This window comes from Mustela putorius, unplaced genomic scaffold, assembly GCF_011764305.1.
Source record: "Mustela putorius furo isolate JIRA1106 unplaced genomic scaffold, ASM1176430v1.1 tig00003974_pilon_pilon_pilon, whole genome shotgun sequence".
Lineage (NCBI taxonomy): Eukaryota > Metazoa > Chordata > Mammalia > Carnivora > Mustelidae > Mustela > Mustela putorius.
In genome coordinates, this window is record NW_025422117.1 from 15,677,591 (window position 1) to 15,684,966 (window position 7,376).

A 7,376-nucleotide genomic window follows, 5' to 3' on the forward strand; every position below is an offset into this window, starting at 1 on the left:
TTCTCTTCAATCTCCTGTTGGATTTGTTGGTGTTTGGAATGGTTTGATAAGCTACCTAGCTGATCTCTGCTACCTAATGTCAACTCAGCCTGCTACTCCTCCACCCTGGAAGAGTGTTTTAAAATTAAATGGTGTTAGTTATGAGATCTCCTGCAAAATAACTTTCCTTTTCATTTTATGTTTTATTATTAGCCTAGTCTTGTGTTCATGAAACTTCCTACGATTCAAATATTTGAAGCTAAATTTTTGAAAAGACACAATATATGCAGTTGCTTCTAAAATATTTAAAATGTATGTAAAAACAAAGGTTTTAATTTAATTTCAGTATAATTTTTAATATATTAAGATAACAAAACACCTTTTAAATTTGGAGCCCATTAATTTTAATTGCACAGATATTTCATCCAGATTGAGTTTAGAGTTTCCCTTTGCATGATAATAAACAAATAAATAAATAAATTTAATAAATAGTGCAATAGAAAATGCTGGTAGAATCTTTTTAAGAGCATTAAGTGTTTTAGGTACACTCAGTATAATATATTTTTATATTATTAAATGAACAATAATACAGTTATTCCATGCAGAGTTGTATAAACCCCAAATTTATGGGCATTTAGTTTAATTGTTTGCATGAACAAAACAGAAGTGTATTTCTTTAAAACACAATTTATAATTTAGATTGATGTTACAAATTATTCTATTAGTCATCACATATAAATCCTTTTAAGACAATTTTTCAATGAGAAAGCATATCATTTATTCATATTCCTATTTAGAAATTATCCTGAAGGGACACTTGGGTGGCTCAGTTTGGCTTAGGTCATGATCCCAGGGTCCTGGTGATGAGGGAACAGAAGGCTGGCTGAGGACAAAGCAAAAACTGACACCCTGAAACCTTCCTCCACATGAAACATATGTGACATTCTTTAGGAATCTCCCACATATCTTAATGTTAATAACTTGTTAGGAAGGGGGAAATGACCTTGACAATGAAAAGGTCTCTGGTATCAGGTATCTTGTAGGTCCTCTTTAGCATATGAAAGTTGTATTGAAACCTCCCTTTTCCTACTTTCCCTAACCCCATCATACAGAACCTACCACCCCTCACAACCCTGGGGCAGCAGCTCTTTCTGCCCACCGGTCCTATCCCTGTGCTTTAATAATCCACTATTTTGCACCAAAGATGTCTCAAGAATTCTTTCTTGGTTTTTGGCTCTGGAATCCACCCCCACTGAACCTTACTCAATATTCTAAAACTTCATCACTGGGCTGGAGTCCTTTATAGGACTCCTTGATCTGCAGAGTGCTTGCTTCGCCTCTGCCTGCGGCTCTCACTGCTTGTGCTCTCTCTCTTGCTCTCTCTTGCTTGACAAAGAAACAAATAATATCTTTTAAAAAAATTATCCTGAAAAAATGTGGTTTACTGATCTGTTTCCTGAGAAATAACATCCTCTACCTCATCTTAGATCATCCTCATTTACCCCCTCCCTATCCTCCTCCTGCCAAAAGAAACATGTATAAGACTCCAAAAGGAGGAGCTTTAATTTAATGGATGGAAAAAAATTCATTATTGGGCACCTGGGTGGTTCAGTCAGTGAAGCATCTGCTTTTGGCTCAGATCATGATCTCAGGGTCCTGGGATCGAGGCCCCTATCAAGATCCCTGCTCAGGGGGGAGCCTGCTTCTCCCTCTCTCTCCTTGTGCTCTCTCCTCCTGCCTCTCTCTGTGTCTAATAAATAAATAAAATCTTTTTAAAAAATATCATGGTTGTTTCTGGTCATTATTGTTTTCTGGTCAGGGTTATTCTTATTCATTTCTTTCTCACTTCTTGTGGCATTTTACTCTCCTTTCTCCATTCTTTCAATGGTGCCATCTTGGTGAGTGACAGTCTTCCTGCATCCCCTTTAGCCAAGCGATAGGCACTGATTTGAAATAGGTGGGTCAGACTCTCCAGGTCTGGTGTCTGTACCCAGGGCACAGTGATGGAAGGGCATCATTAGAACTGATTTTTCCCACCTCTTGTTCCTGTCCCTTACAAGTCTTAGATTCTAAGCATTATCACCATTCTGTGAATTACTCATACTTCCAGTAAGTTGCCTTTCTGCTTAGTTAGCTGAAGTCAGTTACTGTTGCTGACAACCCATAACCCCCCACTCATCTACCGCTCATGGACTGCCTGTTTTGCTTCCCTTCCTATTTCTTCCCCTTTCAGCCTTCCTCTTCCATTCTTCCTATTCTCAGTTTTTCTTTCTCTTACTTGGAGGCTTTCAAACATGAATGAAAAATGGAAAAAGCTAATTCAAAGTAGAAAAATGAAAATGTCTTGAAAATATTTAGTTATGACTGTTTTATTTTTCTTTTCAATTTAAAACTGAGTGTTCCTTGACCATATATTGTAGATAATTCCAGGTCTTATCTGAATATATACAAATACAATTATCGATAACAAAAACACAATACACGAAGCAATGTTGATAGGGAAAAACCTGTACTCTAATATGGTCGACCAAACCAGCAAGGGAATTCCAGTCCCTGTCTCAAAGCCCTTCCAGGTTCTTCTTTCCTACCCTGTTTCCCACGTGGGCCAAAAGTACCAAGTATGTAGAAGTAGAAGGATATTAATCTCCCTCCCTGTTTGTGCTCAAGCCTTAGACCTTTGGAGAACAACCTCCTCTGAGCCCACAAGTGTTAAATAAACCTCTGATCCTCCAAAGTCTCCAAGTGCTGCTTGGTTCTTCCACCAGGATCCAGTCCATGTTCTGCAACAATTGATCATTATTTGTTGAAAAAGTCATTTAATGTAAGAAATATACATGCACATACAAACACATTGTATTTTAGCTTAATATTGTTGTACTCTCATTTTCTATTCTTCTTATAAAGAACAAAGGTTTTGTGAATTTTGAATTTGTGTATGCTATTTGGGCCTATTTTTTGCAAAATTACCAGAAAAACTTAACTATGAATTTCAAGGTCCTTTTTTAAAAATTTTCAAGTGTAACTAGAACTTATCAGTGCTTACAAAGAGCAAACTTAATACAGAATTATACTTTGTCATTTTCTCCCAATAGGTTACAAATACCCCATCCAACTTTAATTCAATATAATCTTAAAAATCTCTCTCCACTGTGATATCTTTCCAATATGCTAAATTTATTTTCCACAGAAAATTTTTCTTTTTACATTTCATCAAATTAAATGTTTAATTAAATTCTCTAACAATAATAAATGCCTCTGAAATAAACAGTTTAAAGAACTTGCACAACTGAGTCTTGCTAGCATACAATTCAATTGGTGGGAACAGAAGTGGGTATGGCAGAGAATGTCCTGTTTCCTGTGGGTATTTCACATGTGGTGAGCAATGGTCAGCCTACTTACAGAAATAACAGAGAGTCAGCTGAACCACAAGCTCATATAGTGGAAGTCAGTTTAGCAGTTATGCCCTTTTTAATGTATTACAGAAGCTAAAAGAGCACTGGCAAAAAAATGACTATTTTCAGTTAAGACTGCTAACAGAGTCATTCTTTCCCAAGAAGAATGCTTAAAATGCCCTTCTGCTTCCACAGCATGCAGAAGAATTCTCCCTGAGATGTAGGTAAGAAAGGACACAGTCATAAGACAAAGACATTCAGGCTTGAGGGGAGGGTAAGTCATCACAGCAGTGAGCAGCCATTCCTGGTACCCGAAATCTTCCAACTAAATTGATTTAGAATATACCGAAGACAAGAGATCAAGGGTCCATGGAAATCAACTGTTATACAACTTACTTTAAGTAGGTATTATACAATTGTAATGACACCTGTGATACCAAAGAATGGAAAGAAGCAGCAACATATAAAAAGAACTGTACAACACAACCAAATGAGATTTATCTCAAGTATGTGAGGTTGGCTTAAAATCTGAAAGTCAATTAATGTAATAGACCATATTAATAAAATAAAGAATAAAAATGTATTTGACAAAGTCCAACACTTAGTCATGATATAAGCTCTTAACAAGGTGCACCAGGGACAGGGAGTGGGGGGGCGGTGGTGGTAGTGCTGAGTCAGTTGAGCCCCTGACTCTTGGTTTTGGTTCAGGTTCCTGGGATGGAACCCTATGTCCCACCCTGCACTCAGTGGGGAGTCAGCTTGTGGATTCTCTCTCTCCCTCTGCCCCTCCCCTTGCTCACTCTCTCACTCAAAAATAAATAAATAAATGTTTAAAAAAATCTTAACAAATGAAGAGAGAGCAGAAAGGATCTTCCTCCACCTAACTGACTAATAAAACTGTTATCAGACTTAGTGGTAGAAGAGAAATACTCCATCTAAGACTGGAAACAAGACAACATTCCCATTTAATGTTGAACTGGGTTCCAGCCATGACAATTACATTGATAGGGAAAAACTGTACTCTAAGATGGCTGACCAAACCAGCAAGGAAATTCCTGTCCTTGCCTCAAAGCCCTTCCGGGTTCTTCTTTCCTACTCCGTTTCCCGTGCATGCCAAAAGTACCAAGTATGCGGAAGTAGAAGGGTATAAATTTCCCTCCATGATTGTGCTCAGGCCTCAGACCTTTGGAGAACAACCTTCTCTGAATCCACCAGTGTTAAATAAACCTCTGATCCTCCGAAGTCTCCGATCTGCCAAGATCCAATCCAGGTTCTGCAACACTTGGTTCCTTGACCAAGAAACCCAATGGCACTGGCCCATTGTTGCCACCGGTTTGGGGCAATGGTGGGGTAGTGACAGAAGAGGGAATGTGAGGGAGAGAGCGCACCCTGCCTAATTTTCGGTCTCCTACCTGGTGGCCTCAGGACAGCTCACTCTGCTACTTCCACCTGGACTCAAAGGAGACTTAACAGGTAAGGACCTGGTCCCAACGTCAAATTCTGGTATGCCTGGTGGATTCAAAAGTTATTTGAGCCTGAGCTTGGAAAGTATGTCTTGGCCCAGGAGGGGGATGGGGCAATCAGGCAAATAATGGAAGTCATGCTGGACCTTGTGACCCCCAAGTTCACATTGTCGTGCCTGGCAGAAGGACTGCTGTATTGCTTTCATCCTGATGGCCCCAAAGATGGTCACAATTCTTGTGCTGAAGGGGGCCACTGGGGAGGTGACAACAGAGTGCTCAGCCCCAACACCAACTATAAAATTAATTGATTGGCTCCCTACTTTCATTCTGATTGTGGGCTCATGGGGGCCAAGGAGGAGTGAGTCTGGTCCCCCTCAGTCAGAATCTACTTCTGCCAGGCCTATGAGGTCCCTTCCTTGTGGTTCTTCCTTGTAGCAACTGGGCTTTGGAGTCTTTCCCCAGTTGGGACATTCATTTTTCCAGCGTCCTTTTTCTTTATGGTAGGTACACTGGTCTCTTGTCAAGGGAATTCTGGGCTTCCCCCCTTTCCGTGGTTAGGGTTTCCTGCCTTTGCATCATCCTTTTCCCTCAGGGCAGCAACAAGGAGACTGACCTTTTTCTTCATCTTCCTTTTATCTTCCTTCTTGGCTGTGACCTCCCTATTCATGTATACCTTATTAGCAACCTCTTTTAGATGGGTGGTGGTCATCCCTGCAAACCCCTCCAGTTTCTGGAGTTTCTTCCTGATGTTTGGGGTGGCTTGAGCCATGAAGGAGGTATTTAGCATTTATTGGCTCTTTTGTGCTTCAAACAGGGTCAAACGGAGTATATACCCGATAGGCTTCACACAGTCTTTCATAGTAGTCCATGGGGGATTCCTCTGGCTGTTGAGTGACTGTGAACACTTTGGTCATGTTCATGGGTTTCATCACTCCTGCTTGGATTCCCTGGAGGAGGGTCCCTTGGTATCAGTGGATGTGAGCCTGTCCTTCCTCTGTGGTAAAGTCCCATGTAGGATGCTCCTCAGGTGCTGCAATGCTAGCCCAGGCAATAGGATTGTTAACTCCCACTTGTGCATGTCCTTCTAGATACTGTCTTGCCCCTCTTATTCTTCTTTCCTCCGTGTTGAACAGGATGCGGATTAGTTGCTGGCAGACCTCCCAGGTTGGCTGATGGGTTTGGCAAAGGGACTCCATTAGGTCTACCATAACTTGTGGCTTTTCAGAGTAATATGGAGTGTTGTGTTTCCAGTTGAGGAGGTCAGTGGTGGAGAAAGGCTGATAATACATCATAGAGCAGCCGGGTTGGGCCGTTCCATTTTCATTGAGCCTTTTGGGTTCCTGTGCTTTCCGCACTGGTATCTGGAAGGTGCTTATGCCTGCAGTCTGACTGTGGGTCCCGGGGAAAGTGGATCTTTTGGGCCTGGGGACATCAGTGGATTCTCTGGACCCAAGGGCTTTGGAGAGACTGATGGTGGTGGAGTGTCTGAAACTGGAGGGCCAGGTGAGGATGGTCTTCGGGATTCATATGGGGTGGGGGGAAGGATCAGATCATCCTCAGGATCTCCAGCTAAGATCTTTGGAGGCTGGGACTTCTGTCAGTTACCTGTGAGCCCCTTAGATGAGGATACTAAAACTCTAGCCTATACCTGACTGTTGTGAATGAACTGCACCCTTGGGGGAAAGGTCTTGGCAATTTGAGCCAGGGATAGATGTATGGGAACTGGTCACGGTGTCCTGGATCCACTGTGATGACTTGCTATACAAGACGGATAGTTGGGACGTCCAATGTCCCTTCTGATGGCCATCCAACCTCAAAAGTTGGCCACTCTAACTCACACAGGGTTCTCAATTTATCTTAACTCCATAATAGTTATCTTAACTCCATAATCTCCTGAGAAACCTTCTTTGAAATTCTTGATCATGATCTCCAGGGTTGTAGGTTTGCTCTGTCCTGATACCATGGTGGTGTTTCCCATGTTCAGTGGCACAGAGACAGACAAAGGACAGGTGTCCCTCCCAAGGAGAGACCCATCAGATGCCTGCCTGTCTGCTCTCCTGTAGGAGACCAGGGTGCCTCTTAGCCTTAGCAAGTCCATGTAAACCCCAGACTGGAACACCAAAGGGGCTTGCCTTAGACCTTATGAGGTCACCACAGAAACAAGTTTGGGCTCAATCGGACTCCAGAGGCTTCTGGGGACCTGAGGGTACCCACCCGTGGAGCCACAGAATCAGTCCACCTGATAAGGAGGTGAGGGACCTCCCCCACTGGAAGCCCCTACCTGTGAGACCTCTGAGAGGTCTCTTGGAAGTGATCAGTTTCCCCTTCCACCCTTAAGGGAAGGCCTGACCTGGTTCTGGGGCCCCAGGCCTTACCAGAATCTGACATTGGGATCAGGTCCTCACCTGCCAAATCTTGAGTCTGGGTGAGAACAGTGGAGCAGGGCCAGTCCAAGGCGACCCAATGGGAGACTGCTAAAGATTTGGCAGGGCGCACCTTCCCTGTTACAATCCCTCATTCTGTCACCACCCTGCCATTGCCC